At 41.6% G+C, this 25724-nt stretch overlaps 1 protein-coding gene and 1 non-coding gene across 3 annotated transcripts in view; one reads left to right on the top strand and one right to left on the bottom strand.

Annotated features, from left to right (window-relative positions):
• The window catches only part of ARHGAP31 (Rho GTPase activating protein 31), a 125386-nt gene that overhangs the window by 42093 nt on the left and 57569 nt on the right, over positions 1-25724 (top strand). The gene's annotated exons all lie outside the window — the stretch shown is intronic.
• On the bottom strand, positions 6664-6768 carry LOC112132799 (U6 spliceosomal RNA). Its single transcript, XR_002914521.3, has one exon. It is a non-coding gene; the product is annotated as a U6 spliceosomal RNA (small nuclear RNA).

The raw sequence follows: 25724 nt of genomic DNA, 5'->3' as shown, positions 1-25724 counted from the left end.
TGAACTGGCATGGGAAGCAGAAGCCATAGATTTCTATCATAGTTCTTTCACTACTGGCTATGTGACTTGAGACAAATTATTTAATCTGTCTGAGCCTCAGTCTTATCATCAAAATTGAGATAATGTCTAGCTTCTAAAAAGTACAAGAATCACAGGAGATAATGTACATAAAGTCTTTTTAAAAATAGCACTTATCACACTGTAGGAACTGACCACCATTTATGACATTGCCAGAACGCAAGCCAAGTTTTGGAGAATCCTAACCCCGGTCCTCAAAGTGGAGACATAAACTCCTATGGGATGGATGGGGTAGCAGGAGGATGGATGACCAGGCCAGGGCAGGCCAGGGGACGTCTGTGGAAATGCGTTCTCCTTGGTGAAGCCAGTGGCGCTGTGAGAAACATAGGAAGAGAATGGTATCCGGGAGGAGAACACAGGCTTCCACAGGGATTTGGGGCCCAGTTAGGCGAAGAGGAGTATGTGGCAGCCACACAGCAGTGGGGGTCTGCACTCTGAGGAGCAGGGGCATTGGTCTGTGGCTGCAAGGTAAGATAGCCTCGGGGGCAGGGTCTCCACAGCTGTCAGAAGCTGTTCTGGTTTTGGGGTTGGAAGAGCAACAGACATTTCTACCTAGGGATTGTTCATGGTTCATGAATACAGCCACTCTGCAAATGGGCATCAACAGCTGCCCGAGAGCACAGGAAATCTAGATCCTGGGTTGAGTTTAAAAACTGGTTCTGGCCAGGAGCGGTAGCTCACACCTGTAATCCCAGCACTTTGGGAGGCCAAGGTGGGTGGATCACTTGAGGTCAGGAGATCGAGACCAGCCTAGACAACATGATGAAATACCCTCTCTACTAAAAATACAAAAAAATTAGCCAGGCGTGGCGGCAGGTGCCTATAATCCCAGCTACTCTGGAGGATGAGGCAGGAGAATCGCTTGAACCTGGAAGGCAGAGGTAGCACTGAGCCAAGTTCACACCATTGCACTCCAGCCTGGGCAACAAGAGTGAAACTTGGTCTCAAACAAAACAAAACAAAACAAAAATACTGGTTCTGAGTAAGAAGTCTACAGAAGATTCATTTAACTATATAAAAGGTTTTATTTCATTTGAAGTGGCTCTTGACTTCCTAAAATGGGTATCACCTTATTTTTCAAATTCTTAAAATTTCTTATAAGTCCCAAATTAGACTTTTCTCTACACATTAGCAATTTACATCAGCCAGTCACTAGATGGGCCATAGTGTAGATCTACACTGACCATGTCAGCTGGGATGTACCATCATGCAGCAGAGGGAGAGGGACACCTTGCATACCCAAAATAAGGGGATGTGTCGTCAGCAGAAAAGTTAAAAATGACAATAAACCCAAGAGTGGGTTTTAATCACTAAGCACTGGTAATTCTAATATTGACAGTGATAAAATATTCCTCCCCACAAAATCTTTTGTCAGTCAAAGTTCTAAACAATTGCTGCATTTACGCTGGTTTTATTTTTAATTTTATTGAGATATGATTAACATACCACACAGCCACCTATTTAAAGTATACAAGTCAATAGTTTTAGTATAACCACAGAGCTATACAACAATGACCACAATCAATCTTAGAACATTTGCATCACCCTCAAAAGAAACCCCATACCCATTAATAGCCATTTCCCATTCCCCCACCTTCCCACCTACTCCCCCAGCCCTAAGAAACCCGGAATCTAGTTTCTATCTTTATAGATTTATCTATGCTGGACACTTCATATGAATGGAATCATCTGGCTTTTTGTTTCTGGTTTCTTAACATTTACAGTGTTTTCAAGGGATATCCACATTAAAGCTTGTGTTGGTACTTAAGTCCTTTTTATTACCTAATAATATTTTATTCTATGGATATACCACAGTTTATCCATTCATCAGTTGATGGACATTTGAGTTGTTTCCACTTTTTGGCTGTTGTGAATAATGGTGCTGTGTCAAGAATTGGTGAGTTCTTGGTCTCGCTGACTTCAAGAATGAAGCCGCAGACCTTCACAGTGAGTGTTACAGTTCTTAAAGATGGTGTATCTGGAGTTTGTTCCTTCTGATGTTTGGACATGTGCAGAGTTTCTTCCTTCTGGTGAGTTCCTGGTCTCGCGGACTTCAGGAGTGAAGCTGCAGACCTTTGCGTTGAGTGTTACAGTTCATAAAGTTGGCGCGTCCGAGTTGTTCATTCCTCCCGGTGGGTTTGTGCTCTCGCTGACTTCAGGAGTAAAGCTGTAGACCTTTGCGGTGAGTGTTACAGCTCATAAAGGTGGCACAGACCCAAAGAGTAACCAGCAGCACAACTATTGCAAAGAACCAAAGAACAGAGCTTCCACAATGTTGAAGGGGACCCAAGTGGGTTGCCACTGCTGGCGCCAGTGGCCTGCTTTTATTCCCTTATTTGGCCCCACCCACATCCTGCTGATTGGTCCATTTTACAGAGAGCTGATTGGTCCATTTTACAGAGTGCAGATTGGTCTGTTTTACAGAGTGCTGATTGGTCCGTTTTTACCGAGTGCTGATTGGTGCATTTACAAACCTTTAGCTAGACAGAAAAGTTCTCCAAGTTCCCTACCTGATTAGCTAGACACAGAGCACTGATTGGTGCATTTACAAACCTTTAGCTAGACACAGAGTGCTGATTGGTGCATTTACAATCCTTTAGGCAGACAGAAAATTTCTCCAAGTCCCATCCCAACCCAGAAGCCCAGCCGGCTTCACCTCTCAGTGCTATGAACATTTGGGTACAAGTTTGTATGCAGATATATGTTTTTATTCATTTAAGGTCTATATATGCCTAGGGCTGGAATTGCAGGATCATAGGGTAACACTGTGACACTGTATTGACATTTTGAGGGACTGTGAGTTTTAATAATATATATGTAAATATATTTAGTATATTAGTACACTTTTATTATTTATCCTTTAATAAACATGGATTAGTACATTTTCATTCCTTGTCCTTTAATAAATATTGTATCAACATGGATGTTACTTGGAGAACTCCTACTCATAGTGACATCCATGACCAGGTAACACAAGGGTGTTACATGGATGTTACTCCTAGTTGAGCCCCAAGCCATGTCCACGTAACACATGGACTCAACTAAGTGTTCATTTAACAATTAGCTCATACTCATTTAAGTAGTTTGACCTTGTTTCAGGTGCAGTGTGTGTTTCTAGCTCCTGTGGTACTACATATTCCTGCATTTAATCAGTAGATGTGAAATAAACAAAAATAGCACAGTAAATACAGAAAGAATCAGAACTTGTCATTATATGACCACTTGAGGTTTTTATTTGTATTTTAAACTTAAAACAGTGACATAGGATGCAGACTTGAAGGTATAATATTTTTGTTTCATAAGTACAAATTTTAGTTCATACGTGACATATTTTACTGAACTTTAATATCTTTAAAGTAGAATTCTTTTTTTTTCATTGAAGCTCAGAATTCAAAGCTAAAAAATAGAATTTTATTCAAGTTAAGCTTGGAAAGAGTTTTAGTTTTATTTTAAAACTAAAAAGCAAAATCAGAAAATACCAATGATTGCTGTTATTGCATTATACACTTACTACTGAATATAAATCCATTCTGTAGAGGACAGTAGCATTAAAAATCACATGTTCCAGATGTCAGATATGCTAGGCCTGCCACTGTGTATGAACTTGTACAAAATGACCAGGTTATTTAGGAAATATTTCTTGCATTGAGTAAGCTTAAATTGACAGAAGAAAATGGAAACAGATTGGCAGAGTGGAAGGAATTCCTGGCTAAGTTATATGTTTAGGTAGCAGTTCAGAGTCATGAATTACTTGGGTATATCAAGATTGAATGAGAAGTGGAAATTTGGGGAGTTTGAATAAGAGGGTAAACCTGGCCTAGGTCTGGAGTAGGAAGCAATTTGAGATTCTCAAACAAGACAGCAACTTTGGTGGGGGAGAGCTAGAGTTTCATCATTTTGGCAGCAACACACAGCCTGAGTGGGAACAACAGAAGACCACAATGAAAGGCGAATTATAAAGTTGGTCAATAATTTCAGGCATTAGCTAATGTCATTCTCTTTGAGGGTAGCAGTTATGGAGAAGGAACAAATCAAAGAGATCTTATAAACAACACAGTAAAGATGTCTATTTTTCCCTAAGCTGACTATAAGTTTAATGCAATTCTTATCAAAATCCCAGCAAGATTTTTTTTGTGGATATAGATAAGCTTATTCTAAAAGCTTATTCTAAAAAGGCCCTAAAATAGCTAGAACAGTCTTGAAAAAGAAAGATAAAGTGGGAAGAATCACTCTACCCTGTATTAAGGCCTAGTATATAGCTACAGTATAAAGGTGGTGTCCTATTAGCAGAAGAACACATAGATCAATGTAACAGAATAGAGAATCCATTAACTCCCCCCTACCCCCCACAACTCTGACCCCACACAAGTACAACCAACCAACTTTTGACAGAGTTGCAGAAGCAATGCAATGAACGAAAAAGAGCATTTCCAAAAAATAGTGCTGGAACAACTAGACATTCCTAGGCCAAAAAAAATGAACCTTAATGTATACTTTATACCTTATATAAAAGTTAGCTCAAAAGAGATCACCGTCTGAAATATAAAATGCAAAACTATAAAACTGTTAGGAAAAAAAATTAAGGAAAATCCTTGGAATCTGGGCCCAAGCAAAGGGTTCTTAGACTTGACACCAAAAGCATGACCCACAAAGGGAAAATTGATCAATTGGACCTCATCAATGTGAAAAATGCACTCTGCAAAAGACCTTGTTAAGAAGTGAAACAATCAGATAGCGAGAGGAAGAAAATAGTTGCAAACTGCACATCCAACAAAGGACTAGTATATGGAATATATTAAAAAACTTTCAAACCTCAGCAGTAAAAAACAAACACTCTAATTAGAAAATGTGCAAAAGATATAAGCAGACATTTTATCAAAGAAGATAGACAAATGGTAAGCACACAAAAAGATGTTCATCATCATCAGTCACTAGGGAAATGCAAATTAAAACCACAATGAGACACATGTCATTTGGTCATTTCTAATTTGGCTGGGCCACAGATTTGTGGCACACACGAAGGGTCTAGTGTCTAGAAGTTAATAATTTATCCAGTAAAAGAGCTTAGCTGATGCCAATGGCTGTCTCTTAAAGTGGCTTGTTCCCTTCTCGTTTTGTCATCAAGTGTCCTGATGGTATTCCTAAATTTGAACATCCACAAAGGTCTCCAGAGGTAGCTCTCCCAAATGCCACATCTAAGTCTAGCAGGATTTAGTGACCAATTAGATATAGGAGTAGCTCAAGTGTCTTTGAAAATTAGCACCCTTTGACCTTATGTGGGGCAGAGCCTGGGCCACTTGCCAACTGTGTGATGTGACAAGACACGTATTTCTTTGAGATTCAGTTTCCTCCTCTTAAAAGGAGAATGACAGTTCTTCCCTTACAAGGTCTTGTAAGAATTAGATCAAACACCATGGATATGAGGTACCCAGCCTAATGCGCAGTGTGGCTGTGGGTGCTGTTTCCATACACAAGCCAAGGCTGTGGTCTTCAGGAAAGATTTAAGTGAGTCTCTTTCCGGAGTGGTTTAATTTTGTTGACCATGTGGCTGAGAATATCTGAAAAAAATCCCAAATCTATTATTCTGCGTTGCTATTCTCTTAAGTATGCTAATGTTTGTCCGAACACATATCTTGTTTTTTTCAAAACACAAGATCACTTTACTATACCCGACTTCTTCCCGTGGTCATTCAGCTGGCCAGAGGAGCTGAGCAAATGCCTGCATGAGCTTTCCTTCAGTGTGTGCATTAGCATGGGAAACATCATGGGAATTTTTTTTCTCACCCAGCGGAGCCTGTACAGAGAAGGTACCCATAAATATTTGCTGAATGAGAAAAATGAATGAGTCTTGATGCTATAGAGGAGTTGGGAGTCAGGAGTCCCCATATATTCTCTTAGCCAGGAAGATATTTGGAGTCAAGGACAGCAGATAGTCAGGGAGGTAGGGCACATAGTTTAGTCTAAGTAGAGTTAGACAGATGGTCATAAAGGGGTGGGGAGGAGAGGGTGCATCCAACTGAGGAAGCCTGGAAAAGCTTCAGTGAGGACATGACATTCATGGTTGTCTTAAGCTGGCGTTGCTGTTGCTGATGATAATAATAATAGCAAACTAGTATGTAACACTTTTTATGTCAGGCACTGTTCTAAGTGCTTTCCACGGGTTAACTCATTTAATCTGCTCAGCAACTCTGTGAGGGAGTTACTATTATTCTCCTAATTTAACAGATGGGGAAGCTAAGGCACCAAGAGGTTAAGAAATTTGCTCAAGGTCACATAGCTTGTAAGAAGAAAATCTTCCTAAAATTAGCATTATGAACCCTTGAAATATGGTTCTAGGGAAGCCAAGGGAGTTCCATCTGCTCTGATAATAGTATGACTCCTATCTTCTTAAATATGTATCTATAAACATGAGTAGTTGGACTTCACAGGGCTACTATATATACTGTTGTTGCACACTTAGAATGGTCGTAGTAACTCGCAGTAAAAAATGCATCACTGATACTATGTAACAACCAAAAATCTGTGTGTAAGACATTCCTGCTACCTCTCAGGGGTCTCCCAGACATCCTCTCACTTTTTTTTTTTTTTAATATGGAACACTTCGTGAAATTTCATGTCATCCTTGTGCAGGAGCCATGCTAATCTTCTCTGTATGGTTCCAATTTTAGTATACGCACTGCCCAAGTGAGCATGCCTCTCACTTTCTGACATGAGACTTAGAAGTTCTGGGCACTCCTAAGATGTTGATCAAAATCATAGCAGACCACAGGTCACAGCTTGTACCTAACCTGGTCCCCACCACTTTTTTATTAAGATCATGGTTGTTTTACTTGTTCATATTCATGGCCACATTCCTCAAAATAGAGTCCCTCTCTGTTTCACAACCTGCTGCCCTGTGACTCTGTGTGTGTGTTTGTGTAACAGAATGTGTGTTATGGTTGTGTGAGCTTTGAAAGAGCAGTTATAACCTAGGCCCCCCAATGATTTTTTGTTAATGAGCCCTGCATCCTCATCCAGTTCTAGCAATGCTTTGCCAAAAACAGACTGAGGTCATTCATGTGTAAATGGAAATAAACCAAGAAAAAAATTAATACGAAATGTCCATCAAGATCAAAAGAAAAAATAAATTTCTCAATGGAATACTCAGGGCTATGCAGAGACCATTGGTTACTGCTGCTTCACATATAATTGAAAGTCAGAGCATGTTTCAGTAAGGTTCTTAAAAAGGCTGGGACCAACCAGAGGCTGTGATTTGAGAATCCCACAAGGATGACTGCCCCCAAAACTGGCTGGATCCTGAATTACACAGGGAATATGTACCACCAAAAACTGTAATAAATGCCAAAAAAATAAGTAAGAGCCTCAAGGCCTATGGAACTCAGGGCCTAGAACCAAAACATTTTCATTTAAAGACAAAAACAGGCCGGGCACAGTGGCTCATGCCTGTAATCCCAGCGCTTGGGGAGACTGAGGTGGGCGGATCACCTGAGGTTGGGAGTTCAAGACCAGCCTGACCAACATGGAGAAACCCCATCTCTACTAAAAATACAAAATTAGCGGGGCTTGGTGGTGCATGCCTGTAATCCCCACTACTTGGGAGGCTGAGGCAGGAGAATCGCTTGAACCCAGGATGTGGAGGTTACAGTGAGCTGAGATTGCGCCATTGCACTCCAGCCTGGGCAACAAGAGTGAAACTCCGTCTCAAAAAAAAAAAAAAAAAAAAAAAAAAAGGACAAATACACACAATGTTATAATGAAATTAGCATCCATGAACTATTTGATCACAAATTATAATTTGATGAATTTTTCAAAATCAAAAATATATAAACATGTCAGAACAAATCATTCTCCTGATTATCATTGACAGGTGAGTCTACAGAAATAAATGTAGACCTTAGAATGACACATTCATTTGTACATTCAATCGTGCATTCATCCAGGGCGTATTTATTGAGCTCCTAGTAGGTGCCAGGGGGAACTCTGAAAAAAGAGCAGTATAGAAAGCTGGTTAAGAGTGGGGTTGGGAGTCAGAGAGACTGGGCTTAAATACCTGCCCCACCATTTTACAAACTGAATGATGTTCGGCAAGGGAATAAACTTCCCTCAGCCCCTGATTTCTCAACTGTAAAATGAGGACTGTTAAACTTGCCTTGCAAGGTTGGATTGGATGAAGTAATATATGTGACATACTTAGCCCAGGGCCTGGCCCACAGTAAATGTTTGAGGAAAAGGGAGGAGCCAGGGGAGGTGGTACTCTAACAATTCATACTTCCTAAACTCAGAGATACCCTGGCATCTTCCTCTTCGCTTTTCTAGAAGAGTGCTCCAAAGGTACATCCCCCTGCCCCAGCCCATCCACATATTCATACCATCAAAAATGTGGCTGGTAGCCAAGGAGCAGAGCCACCAGGAGGTTCATGCAGAGGCAGTCTTAGAAGACAAAGACACCAATGGGAAGGGAAAACCTGATGAGGATTTCAAGGCTGGCTTCATCCTTGCTCTCCCTTTTCTCCCTGAGGCCAGGTAAGAAAACAGCTTCCCCTTATCTCTGTAGGACGAGGAGCTCAGGGACACTCCTGTACCTCTAGAAGCCTCTTAACCCATTGGGCAGTTTGGCTCCCTGACACACTGACATCTGCTGCTGCCCATCCTTTCTCAGTTCCTCCTACTGGTGGAAGAAGCTAAATCATGAGAGGTGACCCACGCGTAGGCCTAAGGTTGGCCCTGGAGGGCAAATGGAGTCAGGGACAGATTTGTGGTTGTGGCTATGTGAGTGTGATACTGAGAGGGAGCACTGCTGCTGGCCGGGGGCCGCAAAGAGTGGGAAAGGAACTCAGAGACAGAGTTGCCACATTCAGCAGATAAAAATATTAGACCCTGGACTAAAATTCGAATTTCAGATCAACAACAAATCATGTTTTAATCTATGTCCCATGCAATACTGGGGGCATACTGATACAAAAAATTATTCATTATTTATCTGAAATTCAAATTTAACTGGATGTTCTGTATTTTATCTGTCAACTCTAATCAGAAAGGGAAGGAGGAGAACATCCACCATTTTCCCCGTGTTTCCGTCTGAAACCAGGTAGGACACAGTATCTCTGAAGAGTCCACCCATTCTGCAAGTACACCCTCATATGGCTGCAGCCTGTATCCCAGTCTCTTTGAGGAGACATTGAGTCAAAGTCCCCACTGTGCAGGGCATGGTGCTGGGTGCTAGGAATACAGAGGTGTACAACAGCCCCTCACTTAAGGACCCACTCACTAATGGAGGACCAAAGCCCAATGGGACAGTAATCACAATTAAAATAACAATAGCAATTGTTAATATTTATTGAGAGCTTATTGGGCCACTGTTCCAAGCACTTCATAGATTATTTTATCTATGTTTTTGTTTTGTTTTATTTGTTTGTTTGTTTTGTTCTGTTGCCCAGGCTGGAGTACAGTGGCGTGATCATGGCTCACGGCAGCCTCAACCTCCCCCCATCTCAGGTGATCCTCCCACCTCAGCCTCCCAAGTAGCTGAGACCACAAGCATGTACAACCACCCTGGCTAATTTTTACCACTCTATGAGGTAGATTATATTGTTAGCTTCAGTTTTCAAATAAGGAAACTGAACCTGGTAGGTAAGGTAACCAACCATACAGTTTTTTTTACCTGAATTGAGATGTGTTTTGTTTATTTTTATTTCTAAGAGAAATTTCACTGCTGATGGGATTTTTTTTTCTTTTTTCTTTTTTTTTGAGGCGGAGTCTTCGCTCTGTCGCCCAGGCTGGAGCGCAGTGGCACAATCTCAGCTCACTGCAAGCTCCGCCTCCCGGGTTCACGCCATTCTCTTGCTTCAGCCTCCTGAGTAACTGGGACTACAGGTGCCCGCCACCATGTCTGGCTAATTTTTTTGTATTTTTTAGTAGAGACGGGGTTTCACCATGTTAGCCAGGATGGTCTCGATCTCCTGACCTCGTGATCCACCCACCTCGGCCTCCCAAAGTGCTAGGATTATAGGCGTGTGCCACCACGCCCGGCCCAGTGGGATTTTAAAAAAAATTTTTTAGAGATGTGTATTTAAGTGAAAGGGAGCACAATCCATAACTACACAGAGCAGCAGGTGTCCTCTGGAGCTGCCCCAGCACACTGGAGTTATGGCATTCTGCTTACAGGAGGCATGCCTGGTCTCAGTGGTAGGAAGTGGCAGTGGGAGGCTTTGAACCGAGGCAGAATGGCTCCAGAACTCATGCCCTTAATCAGGAACAGTAAGAGAGGAGACTGATCAACAGGCACTTCCTCCCACTGTACGCTAAGCTCTTGGGGATGGGGCCTGCTGTTTTGCTTCCCACTGTGTCCTTGAAACCTAGCACCCAGCACCCAGTACCCAAGCATAGAGTGGGTGCCAAAAAGCACTTGATGAGCAAATGAAGCTGGGAAGTCTTTATGGAGAGGGTAGGATATGAGCAGAGCTTGAATAATGGAGCGGACCTCTACAGGGACCCCTTTCTCTTCCTGGCTCTGTCCCTCTTTCCAGGTGCTTGAGGCAGGATCAGTGAGAGAGGGCCATTCAATGAGCTGTGTACATGACTGCAAACCAAATCTCTGGGACATAAAAAGGTGACACCTATTCTAGAAACTAAGTCATGAAGGGCTCTGTTAGCCCTAACTTGACTCTTTTACATGGACACTCAGATGCTCACTGCCTGCCCTCTCTAGTGCAGATCCTATAGATTTAGAATCCGTCACATTTCCTGCATCCTGACCAGTTGACTGCCCTCTGTTGGGTCCTGTAGCACCAGTGGTACTGTCTTCTGGATGAGCTGACCCCCAGGGAAGTCTCCTCAACTTTCATCTCCTTAACCAGCTCAGGACTGCTTTCCTCTGTGTTCCCACCAGGGGCCCTAGACTGAGGCTACCCACTCCCAGCAGCTCTGACTGCACCCACAAAGCCTGCTACTTCCATCTCTTCAGTGAATTTAAGCCTACAACAATCTACTGCAAGCCTACACCCTCTTTAAACAGGAATCACGAGATCTTTAGAACAATAAACAAACCCCTCCTTCTTGCTGAGGATCAGCTACTCACTATTTAAGAAGAGAAAACAAATTTATAGAAGGGGAGAGACAGCCTCTGGCAGCTGGCTGTCCCCTCTCTCCAGAAAGATATCATTAAACCCAGTGACTCCTGTCTGACAGCTGTAGAATGAACAAGGAAGGGCTCTCTCTGGCATTTTTGTTCCACCCACGATTTAACTGCTTGTAATTGAACTAACTAGACTGTAAACTGAGGTTATGGTCAGTGTCTTATAAGTATAAGCTACTTCTTTGAATCCCTAAAGTCTAGCACAGTGTTTTACTTGTGGGAATCCAATAAACATAATTAATTTGAGCTGACTGCTAAGGGTGTGTCTAAGCTTAAATATTCTAAATTACTTCTGACACCAAAGTGCTAGTTAGTCTGGGGCAGAAAGAAGCCCACGTACTTAAGCCCTAATCCTGAAAATCAGAGAAAAAAGGAAATGTTAATCACTTTTCAAGTCACTCTGGTCCCCTTGTCTCAGTCTCCTTCCAACTCTAGGGCTTTGCTGCTGTCAAGCTGGGTGACATTAGATAGGTCCCTAAACTTCCTGGGTTCTTAATTTCCTGGTGCTGAATCAGGCAGGTTCAATACGATGATCTGACGGTCTCTTCCAACTCTGACATTCCAGGATTCTGGTTGACCAAAAAGTGGAGAGCAGGGATAGAGTATGGAATGGATACTTGGGGGCAGGGATGGTGTCGCTGGGAAGGAGAAAATAAATATAGATCTGGGAAGAGACAAAAAGCTCAAGAGACTAGGGTACACTTTGCCATCCCTTCAAAGGCTCACCGTGCTCTCACTAAGATGGTGTCATCCGTCACGTCCTACATGGTGTCCAGCTGATGCCCATCCACCTGGGCCCAGCCTTTTCTTCCACTCATTCCTCTATGTATGTGCTCTGCCTTCTTCCTGGCACTGCCCAAGGCACAAGGAAATGACCAGACTATAAACTGTGGCCAAGGGCAGTGTCTTGTAAGTTGAGTAAGACAGACATAGCTCTGCATACAGTTTACAGAATAGAGGAAAGGCAGATGTTTTAAAACAAAACAACTCAATTAAGTATTAATAGCGAACCCACTGATTTAAGACTGTGTCAAGTATTCCCTACTCTTGGAAATCAGGGAAGGCTTCCCAGAGGAGGTGACCAGGAGATGGGTCACCCCATGCCTAGATCACTTCCCAGAGGGTCTTTCTGTCTCTAAATGATCCTGACAGAGCTTTTAAAACACCAGTGCCTTCACGGAAGCTTTACAGTGGCCTCCTTGGGTACAAGCTCAAGTAGAGATTCAGTCTCCATTTGAAACCTCTTCCTGGCTGTTGCTCCCAGGACAGGCTGTTGTCCTTGGGTGCCCAGAGTGCCCTGGATATATCTCTGACACCTTCTATGTACCCAAGAAAAGGGATTAGAATATGAGCCTTACCTTGTGAAAGCTCACCATCCCTGGGCTACCCTTGAATCAGATCTGACCACTGACATTTTCAGTAGCAAACGACTGAAAATTCTAATTCTGAAGCTCTTAAAGGGTGAGGAGAGAATAAGTCAGAAATTAAAAGCAAAAGAGATCTGTTTGATATTCAGATTCTCTAATTCTAGAAATAAGAGTGTCTGTATGATAAACTAGCATTCTCTTTGCTAGTTGTCTGTGTCCTTTATATCAGGGGTCCCCAAGCCCTGGGTTACAAACCAACACCTGTCTGTGACCTGTTAGGAACTGGGCTACACAGCAGGAGGTGACTGGCGGGTGAGCCAGCAAAGCTGAGCTCCACCTCCTGTCAGATCAGTGGCATTAGATTTTTGTAGGAGCCTGAACACAATCATGAACTGCACAGGCAATGGATCTAGGTTGCAGGCTCCTTGTGAAAATGTAATGCCTGATGATCTGTCACTGCATATATTACATGTAGTAACATATACATGTATTTACATTACATATTACAATGTAATAGTAATAGAAATAAAGTTCACAATAAAGGTAATGTGCTTGAATCATTGCGAAACCATCCCCCTGACCCTGGTCCATGGAAAAATTGTCTTCCACGAAACTGGTCCCTGGTGCCAAAAAGGTTGGGGACCACTGCTTTATATATTATTTATGACTGTCTCCTCCTATAAGGAGGTGCCCACATATTTGACAGTAATCCTTTGTATCATCTTCATCATCGAGCCTTAATCCTAAAGAGAGTTGTCTCCTGGTACTCAAAGGGAATTGGTTCCAGGACCCCCATGGATACCAAAATCTATGGATTGTCAAGATCTTGATATAAAACGGTGTAGTATTTGCATGTAATCTATGCACATCCTCTCATATACTTTAAATCATCTCTAGATTACTTATATCTAATACAACATAAATGCTATGTAAATAGTTGTTACACTGTATTGTTTAGGGAATAATGACAAGAGAAAAAGCCTGTACGTGTTCAGTACACACACAGCCATCCTTTTTTATTCTGAATATTTTCAATCCTCAGTTGGCTGAATCCAAGGATGCAGAACCCACAAATATGGGTGGCTGACTGTATATCTGGGGAAAATTACTTCTAAAGACAGTGCTGAGAGCAGAGGTATAACAACTGTGAGTGAGAAGAGGAGTAAGCAGGTTTGGATAATTGCAATATCTGGCCTCTGAAATGAACGCTGGTTCCCCATAGGAGGCATTTCAGAGAATACTAAATAATTTTTGAGCTGCAAAACTTCAGGATAAAAGCTTGAATATCATCACCCCTTGCTGTTTTAACAAACCACAAGTTGCTACTATTTTTTGCCTGATTTTATATAAGGAATAATATATTATCTATAAAGGTAAAAGTGTAATCTCTCTGCAGAAAGCATATCTTTTTGTTGGGATCTGTCAGAGATATGGAGAGAAAATTGAGGAAGAGGCCAATGTGAGTTTCCAAAATATTTTACATCTTATCCCTCAAGTATATTCCCTGGGGCAAAACAGAAGCTCATAGAAATTCAGATATCTTCATTTGCACGTAAAATAAGTGTCCAGAAACCTAGACACTGCAGCAGAGCTTGGTGTCCCATTTTTGGTGAGTTATTCTATTTGAGGTTACAGTAAAAGCCCTTGGGAGGACTTCTCTGGGCTGGGTTCTGAAGAACACAGGAGAGAAGCATCTCCTGGGGACAATTTCCATCCTGGACAGAGAATGCAAAGGCAGAAGGGGTGTTCTGAAGAGAACTGTGGGGAGTTTACGTGATTAGAGAGGGTGATGTTGGGGGAGGGGTCACGAAGAACTTAGCATTCCTTGCTATAGACAAACAATTAGATCTCTGTTTTCAAAAGCTCATTGGAGCAGCTGGCAGGCAGCTGGATTGAAGAGACTACTGGAGTCCTGATAACAATGGGCTGCCCCTCCTCCCTGGCCTCTTCAATTGCCCCATGAGCCTCTCCCAAATTTAACAAACTATTTAAAGAAGATCTCCAAGTGTAGTCCTGAGAATTTGCAGGGGAATCTCCTGGAGTTTGCACTCTTCTTAAGCTCCTGGGAGGCCCTTTTGCTCAGAAATATATGAGAACCTCCAGAAGAATGGTTTCTGGGCAGGCTTCCCTGCTTGCATTTCCACTGTTGAGAATGGTCATCTATTCAAGCCCTGAGTCTTGTGGTAAATTTTCTGTACATAGATGGATAATCTTAAAGCATGAACACCAAAGAGATTTCAGTGCTAATAGAAGGGGATGAGATTTGGTGATTTTTTTTTCTTTTGCTCATCTTTATTTTTAACTTGCACTACTTGTAGAATAAGAAAACTGTTAACTAAAATAAATGTAATGAGCACTCTGTATTTGCAAACACTGAACAAGCTCACGGAAGAAATGAATTGCCTGAAAAGGGTTACAAACTGCAGGGAAGTGCCGTTGTTTTCAGCAGGAAAGAGAGGCCTGGTAACAACAGGAAGCGCTGGGAGGCCTCAGTACCAAGGCTTCCAAGCAAAGCGGTTCTGGAAACAATGGCTGCCTGTGGCTCGGGAATATTGGGCAGGAAATGAAAGGATGCTGGGGTGGGGGCTGGGGCATAGCGAGTAACTGATAAGCTTTACCTGGCTGTTCTTCACATAGTCGTAGCTGGCCCAAGATGACGTCATTTTTTATAAATGCTCCCCATCTCCCATCAGTAAAATTGATTTTAGAAAAATACAAAAACGAGAAGCCCCCATAGTGCTGTAGGTCTGGAAACCATTAGGAAGCTCTACAGCCTGGGAAACCAGAGGGTACAATAAGCAAAAGAAGGGATTTCTCACTCTTAGGGCATGGTCAGATCAGTGCGGAGAGGACCTTCAGATGAACTAGGCACCTTTTAGAGCTAAGTCCCTGGAGGATTCCAGCCTCCATAAAAATAAAAATAGCCTTGGGGTTAAGGGGAGTCTAGCCATACCAAAGGAGATATGTATAAACCTCTTGAGATTGAAGTTTATATTTTATTTAACAGACATTTCCATTTATATGGGTGGAGTAAGCTGGGGAACCATTAACAGTACAAATGAGAAACAAAAACAAAACAAACAAACAAAAAATTACCCTAATGTTTTGTCCTGAAAGACCTAGCTGTAAACCAGAGCTGGTAGGAGTCAGGACCTGAACACTGGCAGATAGAAATCGAATCTGCCTTCTTAATTTCCAGCCCAGCCTCTCCTCCCAGTGTCATCCAAGAAGCTGACAGATCCTGGAAGGAGGTTAGACCTGGAAGAAACATAAGGATCCAGAAATCATTTGGATCCAGAACTTGTTTCTAGCACAGATGAAAGTCTGAGGCTGGCAGTGGCTGATTTGCTGGAGGACATACAACTGGTTCATGTTGCTGTAACTGATGGGTACCCCAGCACCTACTGCCTGGAAGATACCTAGGGGAATTCAAAGAAGAGGAAAGTTACTCTCCTAAAAGGTCAAGAATCTCATACGTGTAGATTAGGGCAAGAATCCATGTTTCTTAATTCGTTATCTAAGTCCTTCTCTCTCATCAAGTTGCACTTAGTTGTGAAGTCAGTCTCTACCTTCTGCTGCTTTCTGGTCTTCCCCATTCCTGGTCTGTGACTTGGTTTCCCTAGTGTGGAGGTTATGCTTATAAAATGTACTGGAAAGTGCATGAATTTTGGGTTCAAACAGACTTATAACTGCACCCCAGTTTGCCACTAGCTGTTTGAGCTTGGACAAGTTGTCTAACCATATAGAATGTTAGCTTCCCATCTGAAAATAGGAGTAGCAATGCCTATATCTCAGAGTTTTAAGAATTAAATGAAATAATGATGGTTAATTCATCCCCATAAGCACCCATGAGGTATGCAAGAAAAAAAAAAGAGGTGGTCTGGACACACTCAGAGTAGAAAAAAATTTACATTGTCCTCATTCTTAAGATGATCAGTGTTAGTGAAGCATACAGTTCAAGAAACAAGTTTGCTTCTCTCTCATTAATGTGCTCAGTTCACGACCTTCTCCCCTGGGGCTCACTCTCAGACACATGCGGCCATTCTCTGTATCCATTAGCACTTAAGAGCCTCCATCAGCGGTATCCTAAGGAGCAGGTGGCAAGAAAGTTGCTCATCCAGTAAATAAAACCTTGATCAGGTGATTCCACTGATGTGGGCTTTATGCAGTTAAACTGAGGATTTAAATGATTTTAAATGAGTTGTTGTTGCCTAGGAATGTGCTAGGGATTGACTGAGATCTTTCTGTCCTCCATCAGCAGCCCCATGGCGTGAGTGATGTCTGCCCCTACAAATCTCCTAATAACAAAGCTTTCTCCACAGACAGTAGAAAGGATGAACCACATAAGTCTTTATCGACTACACAAAGCCCAGCAGCTTCATCAATGGGACAAAACCCTTCTGTACAGTTTCTGTGTACAAGATGAGCAGGGCCAGCTCTAAGACCAAGGTCACATGGGGACATCTTGCAGGTTTGTTTTCTATGTTCACAGCATTTGAACCTCTTTCTCTACTCAGCACCACCCTTCCTCAGCCACAACCACTCCCACCCCAAACACACACACCCAGAGGCACCCTGTGGGAGTCCCTCATAAGCTCTCCCCACTGGCTCATTCGCTACTGATGACATGCGGACCCAGACACTTTCACCACTCTCAACCAGTGTTTTATGTGTGAGTCAGATAGGCTCTTACCTTTCCTAAAGAAATTTCAGGCAACAGCTAGAAAAGAGTGAGTCCTCTCACTTCCCCTTTCGTTGACAAACCATGAGAGGTTGTCCCTTCTGATCCTAAAGGGACTCCTTACTTTTTTCTTTTCGTGGCAAGTCTTTTCTTCTAGATTACCTCCCCTCCCTCTTCCCACACACACACACACACACACACACACAAAGGCCTATTTCTTTGAAGGGAAGAACTTCAGGCTTGGCCCTGATGAGGAAGCTGAATGTCTAGTCCCAAAGCTGCCTGTTTTGGACATTATTCTACAGGCAGTGGGAAGCTATTGATTGTTTTGGTGTAGGGGAGCTTTATCATCAAGGTAGAGTGTTTTAGAAAGATTCATCTGGAAGTAGAGACCGAGATAGAGTGCAATCTTCCCAGACAGTCAGTAAAAATGCCCCCAAGTTCCCTAATGTTTCTCTTCCACCGGACTGGTCTAGTCAGCATTCCTGGAATTCACCACGTTATTTCTTGCCTTTCACCTTGTTTATACTATTCTGTTTCCTGCCCCAAAAGAAAGTGTACGACATTTACTAAGTACTTACTATATGCTAGGCACTTACATGAACGTTCCGCAGGTATTGTAATGTATATTGCATCACGTCAATTAATGTAATTAATTGTAATGTAATAGCGTCTCACATCATATCAAATCATCCTTCTGCACCAGTGTCAGAGTTCTTATTGCAGTACCTTGACTTGTCCTTTATCCACTTAGCTCACAACATTGTGAGCCCCTGAGCATGAGGGTCCTGTCTCAGCACTCCCCAACGTGGTCCCTCTCAAGACAGCTGGCTCTCTATAAATGTACACAATTTCTTGTTCTTGTTCAACATCTAAAAGCTCTGCCTGACTTCCCCACAAGCTATCATCTTTTTAAAAGAACTTTTGTTACAATTTTTGTGCCTGTCTAGGGCCCTTAGCATATTTCGTTTGATATTTTCATACTGGCCAAGTTACTTAATACCTTTGAGCTTCAGTTTCTTCATTTACAAAACAGAGATAAATAACTCCCTCATAAGGTGACTGTGAGGATTGCACTGGGTACAAATAATGGATAAGAAGTGTATAGCTAGGCTGGGTGCGGTGGCTCACGCCTGTAAGCCCAGCACTTTGGGAGACCGAGGCGGGTGGATCACAAGGTCAGGAGTTCAAGACCAGCCTGGCCAAGATGGTGAAACCCTGTCTCTACTAAAAATACAAAAAATTAGCTGGGCGTGGTGGTACAAGCCTGTAATCCCAGCTGCTCCAGAGGCTGAGGCAGAGAATTGCTTAAACCTGGAAGGGTGGAGGTTGCAGTGAGCCAAGATTGTGCCACTGCACTCCAGCCTGGGCGACAGAGCAAGACTCCATCTCAAAAAAAAAAAAAAAGTGTATAGCTCAGGGACCACTGCATACTAGGTTCACAGTAATTACCCATTCCCTTCTTAACTTCTTGAGGGCAAAGATCTTATTACCTTTTGTTCCTCTAGATGGGCCCTCAGTGCATCTGCTTTGGTAGAAGGAGAATCGCTGTCACTGGGAAAGAGACAGCATTGGCAGTAGAGACCTGAGGGCCCCGGCAGGGATAAGTCACAGAGTGGACCAGAGGAGGACCTGGACACCTCTGCAGGAAAGTGCTGGTTTGGCTTCGCATCTGAGAGCCTAAAAATGAGGAAGGCAGGGACCCCCAGCCGGGGAACCGGGCTCCAGGCTGCCTTGTTCAGCAGGATAGCAGAGCTAGTCCTCAGCCATCCCAGGCCAGCAGGTTGGGCTAATACTTCTGCTTCACAAGGGGTAATAACCTCAACAGGGTCACTGGAAAGGACTTCAGCAAACATTTAGAACTTGGGTCACTGATTTCAGAAGCCCCTCCATCTTCCTAAATGAAACTTGTTTTTCAAAATCCCATTTCTTTCTTTTTAAAAAATACTTTTACTATATCCCCTTCACAGAAAAATTTAGAAAAGCAAAATTAAAAATAGAGAAAAGCAAAAATCATTTATTTTCTACCACTTAGCAGTAACTACTATTAACATCTCTGTGTGTGTGTGTGTGTGTGTGTGTGGTTTTTGTGTGTGTGTGTGAGGCAAAGTTTCGCCCTTGTTGCCCAGCCTAGAGTGCAATGGCGCAATCTCAGCTCACTGCAACCTCTGCCTGACTCCCGGGTTCAAGCGATTCTCCTGCCTCAGCCTCCCGAGTAGCTGGTATTACAGGCACCTGCCACCATGCCAGGCTAATTTTTTTTTTTTTTTTTTTGTATTTTTTAGCAGAGACGGAGTCTCACCATGTTGGTCAGGCTGGTCTCGAACTCCTGACCTCAGGTGATCCACCTGCCAGTGTGTGTCATTTTTTATTATTTAATATACTGGGGAAGAGGTAGTTTTAAAGAGACGTTCTGTACTCTATGTATATTTTAATTTTTCAAACTTTTTTGCTATTTTTTTTCAAAGGGAACTTAGATATTAACCATGAGCTGTTGAACACTTAAAGATCAGGCCTGCAGTGGTAGGATTTCAGGCATTTTGGCAGTCAACGGCAAGGAGCCAATCCACTCTCCTCAAATCACACCTCCAAAGTTGCCACCATAGAACCTGCCTTCCTTTTGGGGAGTGTTTGAACCATGGTAGGTGTAGCTTGGGGCTTTTTCTATTCTTCGTCACTTGTGGTATCACAGAAAAAGCATGGGCTTTGGCAGCACACAAACCTGGGTTTGGATCCCAACTCTGGCACTTCCTAGCTGCAAGCCATTGGGGAATTTATCTATTCTCTCTGAGAATCAACTTTCCTATTTTCAAAATGGAGATCATTTTGTCAGTTTCATGGGTTGTCTACAGTTATAGAATGGAGAATGCTATAAAACAAACAAACAAATAAAAACCCACCTAAAGCCATGCCTGACACATAGTAACTATTTTCTCTGAGGAATCCAGATAGCAAAGGAGCACAGAAAATCTATCTGGAGAAAAATGACCAAGCTCCTGTTCAGGAAAACATTTTGAGTGCTTCTGTGTTCTTTTTTTTTTTTTAATTTCTTTTTTTAATTATACTTTAAGTTCTAGGGTACATGTGCACAATGTGCAGGTTTGTTACATACGTATACATGTGCCATGTTGGTGTGCCGCACTCATTAACTCATCATTTGCATTAGGTATATCTCTAATGCTATCCCTCTCCCATCCCCCCATCCCACGATGTGTTCCCCACCCTGTGTCCAAGTGTTCTCATTGTTCAATTCTGACCTATGAGTGAGAACATGTGGTGTTTGGTTTTCTGTCCTTGTGATAGTTTGCTCAGAATGATGATTTCCAGCTTCATCCATGTCCCTACAAAGGACATGAACTCATCCTTTTTTATGGCTGCATAGTATTCCATGGTGTATATGTGCCACATTTTCTTAATCCAGTCTATCACTGATGGACATTTGGATTGGTTCCAAGTCTTTGCAATTGTGAATAGAGAGTGCTTCTGTTTTCAAGGCTATTTTAGATTAATAAGACACGGGACTGTCCTCATTGTCCCCAAGGAGCTCACAACTTAGTAATGGAGATGAATCAGAAACAAGCAACACCTCACACTTGGTGCTAGACACAGAGTAAGCTTGCAGTAAATATCTGCAGGATTAAATTTATTCTGACAATTTTCTTCAGAAAAGGTAATATATTCCTATAGTTCAAAATTCAAAAGTACAAAAGAATATACAGTGAGAAGTCTCTCTCTTACTCAAAGGGCTACCCCCAGCTTCCAGTTTCTTTCCTGTAGACAACTAAAATTATTGCTTTCTTATGTATTCTTCCATAGATGTTGAATGCATATATAAATAGATGTGTATATTTAATCTTTCATTCTCTCTTAACAACAACAACAACAAAAAAAAAAACAACCATGGCTGGGCACGGTGGCTCACACCTATAATCCCAGCACTTTGGGAGGCCGAGGCAGGTAGATCACCTGAGGTCAGGAGTTCAAGACCAGCCTGGCCAACATAGTGAATCCCAGTCTCTACTAAAAATACAAAAATTAGCCAGGTGTGGTGGCACACACCTGTAATCCCAGCTACTCAGGAGGCTAAGGCAGGAGAATCACTTGAACCCAGGAGGCAGAGGTTGCAGTGAGCCAAGATTGTGCCACTGCACTCCAGCCTGGGTGACAGAGCAAGACTCTATCTCAAAAAAAAAAAAAAAAAAAAAAGGAAAAAACAACCAGATGCTAGCATACCATTATTCTGGTCTGCCTAACAATATATCTGAGACCACTCTATGTCTGTACATAAAAGTTTTCTCATTCTTTTTAGTGACCACATAGTATTCCACTATGTGAATCTTCCATTATTTATATTAGCAACCTGCTGTTGATGACAATCTCGTGCAATTATGAAAACTGTTGTAATGAATAGCCTTGCACATACCTTACATGTCACATGTACAAGAATATCTGTGGGATAAATTTCTAGAATAAGAACGACTGGGTCAAAAGCCATGTGTACTTACAAATTTAACAGATATTGTCAAATTGCCCTCCAGAGGTTGTATCAATCTCCCCTGCCAGTTGCAATGCATGAGAGTACTTGTTTTCCCATAGCCTTGCCAACACTGTGGGTTAACAAACTTAGGTACCTTTGCCAATCTGGGAAGTGAAAAATGATATATCAGTGCAGTTTTAATTTGCAGTGGAATTGAATTTAGATAATTCTAGAAAGTGCCACAAAGGGAGGAGGCACAGGAGAGATGAGAACACGGAGGAAGGAGAACCTAGTTCTGCCTGAGGAAGGCTTTATAGAGAAGTTGAGGCTTGAGCTGAATCCCAAAAGATAAGCAGGAGGAGTTTCTCAGTGGAGAAGAGGCAATGGGCTCAGACGAGGGAATATCGGGTGCAAAGTCAGGAAGGTGTGAAGGTGCAGAGCATATTCAGGAAGTGGCAGGCTGTCCAGCGTGGCTGGAACACGGCATTCCCGTGTGGGGCTGAGAGGGAGGGAGAGCTCGGCAATCAGTGATGAGACTGGCAGCGGGGAGTATGGCCAGATTGTGGAAAACCTCCTAGGCCTCCCTCTAAATCAAATCTCAGTTTTTAAAAGATAAAATATATTCCCTGTCTGTAGGAACTAAAGAGAAAACAGAACTAAAGCCCATTCTCCCCAAAACGAATTCGAAAGTGAAATAATAATAAAACAATTGCTTTGAATCCTGTAGGGAAAATGAGAAGTACAGTATAAACACTGCTCACTCTTTTTTTCCTCTTTTTCTCCTGGAAGGAGGTTATACTTGAGTTAAATGTATACCGTTTCTAACTAACAGTTCCCAAAGGGTGGTTTCAAAAATGTTCTGAGCCAGATAATGGTCTAGTTTCTCAAAGGATAGTGCTGCTTTGGATTTATATGTTCTCATCTATAACAATAAGAAACAGTTGCATTACTTATAACATCACTCTTTATGCATGTGAATAATGATGAACCATTATTCCAATAACCAATGATGAAGGATGTGGACAATATAAATCAGAAATAAGAAGCTTTTCTCCTGATACAAAAAGCACAAGCAACAAAAGAAAAACATAGATGAATTGGACTTCACTGAAATGTAAAACTTCTGTGCTTCAAAGAACACCATGAAGAAAGTGAAAAGACCACCCACAGCATAGGAGAAAATATTTGCCAATCATAGGTCTAATAAGAGTCTAGTATTCAGAATATATAAAGAAATCTGATAACCCAGCAAAGACCACCCAACTAAAAATGGACAAATTATCCAAATAGACATTTCTTCAAAAGAGATATACAAAGGGACATGAAGGACCTCTTCAGGGAGAACTATAAACCACTGCTCAATGAAATAAAAGAGGATACAAACAAATGGAAGAACATTCCATGCTCATGGGTAGGAAGAATCAATATCGTGAAAATGGCCATACTGCCCAAGGTAATTTATAGATTCAATGCCATCCCCATCAAGCTACCAATGACTTTCTTCACAGAATTGGAAAAACCTTTTTAAAGTTCATATGGAACCCAAAAAGAGCCCACATCGCCAAGTCAATCCTAAGCCAAAAGAGCAAAGCTGGAGGCATCATGCTACCTGACTTCAAACTATACTACAAAGCTACAGTAACCAAAACAGCATGGTACTGGTACCAAAACAGAGATATAGATCAATGGAACAGAACAGAGCCCTCAGAAATAACGCTGCATATCTACAACTATCTGATCTTTGACAAACCTGAGAAAAACAAGCAATGGGGAAAGGATTCCCTATTTAATAAATGGTTCTGGGAAAACTGGCTAGCCATATGTAGAAAGCTGAAACTGGATCCCTTCCTTCCACCTTATACAAAAATTAATTCAAGATGGATTAAAGACTTAAATGTTAGACCTAAAACAATAAAAACCCTAGAAGAAAACCTAGGCATTACCATTCAGGACATAGGCATGGGCAAGGACTTCATAGCTAAAACACCAAAAGCAATGGCAACAAAAGCCAAAATTGACAAATGGGATCTAATTAAACTCAAGAGCTTCTGCACAGCAAAAGAAACTACCATCAGAGTGAACAGGCAGCCTACAAAATGGGAGAAAATTTTCACAACCTATTCATCTGACAAACGGCTAATAATCTACAATGAACTCAAACAAATTTACAAGAAAAAAACAAACAACCCCATCAAAAAGTGGGCAAAGGATATGAACAGACACTTCTCAAAAGAAGACATTTATGCAGCCAAAAGACACATGAAAAAATGCTCATCATCACTGGCCATCAGAGAAATGCACATCAAAACCACAATGAGATACCATCTCACACCAGTTAGAATGGCAATCATTAAAAAGTCAGGAAACAACAGGTGCTGGAGAGGATGTGGAGAAATAGGAACACTTTTACACTGTTCGTGGGACTGTAAACTAGTTCAACCATTGTGGAAGTCAGTGTGGCGATTCCTCAGGGATCTAGAACTAGAAATTCCATTTGACCCAGCCATCCCATTACTGGGTATATACCCAAAGGACTATAAATCATGCTGCTATAAAGACACATGCACTCGTATGTTTATTGCGGCACTATTCACAATAGCAAAGACTTGGAACCAACCCAAATGTCCATCAGTGATAGACTGGATTAAGAAGATGTGGCACATATACACCATGGAATACTATGCTGCCATAAAAAATGATGAGTTCATGTCCTTTGTAGGGACATGGATGAAATTGGAAATCATCATTCTCAGTAAACTATCGTAAGGACAAAAAACCAAACACCGCATGTTCTCACTCATAGATGGGAATTGAACAAAGCATTAGGAGATATACCTAATGCTAAATGGCATGTTAATGGGTGCAGCACACCAGCATGGCACATGTATACATATGTAACTAACCTGCACGTTGTGCACATGTACCCTAAAACTTAAAGTATAATAATAAAAAAAAAAAAAAACTTAAAAAAAAAAAAGGATTTGGGATAAACCCAGAATATCACAGGATTGAGAAGAGACTTAGAATACCATGAAAGAAATGCAGTGGTATGAAAAAATCACGTTGCTTTTTGGTTGCCCTCTATCTAATCCAGTTTACTCAATAACCTCATTAATACTGTAACCGAACAAAAAAAAAAAAAAGAGATATACAAATGGCCAGTAAGCACAAGAAAAGATGTTCTACATTGTTAGTTATCAGGGAAATGCAAACCAAACTGCAATGATACCACTTCACAACTACTAGGATGACAATAAAAAAGACAGACAATAACAAGTATTGACCAGGATATGGAAAATTGGAACCCTCATCCATTGCTGGTGGGAATGTAAAATGGCACAACTATTGTGGAAAACAGTTTGGCAGTGCCTCAAAATTTAAATGTAGAGTCACCATACGACCTACCCATTTCACCCCTTGGATATATATCCAAGAGAATTGAAAACATATATCCATACGAAAACTTGTACATAAAGGTTCATAGCGACAATATTCCTAATAGCAAAAAGTGGAAATAACTCAAATTTCTATCAACTGGAGAATGAATAAACAAAATGAAGGCTTTATTTGGAATTTTATTCAGCCATAAAAATCAATGAAATACTGACACATGCTACAACATGGACGGACCTTGAAAACACTATGCTAAATGAAAGAAGTCCATCACAAAGTCTACATATTTTAAGATCTCATTTATAGGAAATGTCCAAAACGGGCAAACCCATAGAAAATAGAACGTTGATTAGTGGCTGTTGGAGCTGGGAGAAGGGGAAATAGGCAGTAAATACTAATGGATATGGGTTCCTTTCTTGAGAGATAAAAATGTTCTGGAATTAATGTGATGGTTGCTTAACTTGTGAATACACTAAAAATCACTTAGTCGTACACTTTAAAGGGTGAATTATATGGTATTTTAATTATATCTCAGGTTTTTTGTTTTTAACTTTTTTTTTTTTTTTTTTTTTTTGAGACAGAGTCTTACTCACT

This window comes from Pongo abelii, chromosome 2 (genome assembly GCF_028885655.2).
Source record: "Pongo abelii isolate AG06213 chromosome 2, NHGRI_mPonAbe1-v2.0_pri, whole genome shotgun sequence".
Taxonomy (NCBI): Eukaryota; Metazoa; Chordata; class Mammalia; order Primates; family Hominidae; genus Pongo; species Pongo abelii.
This window is presented reverse-complemented; position numbering and strand designations above follow the sequence as displayed.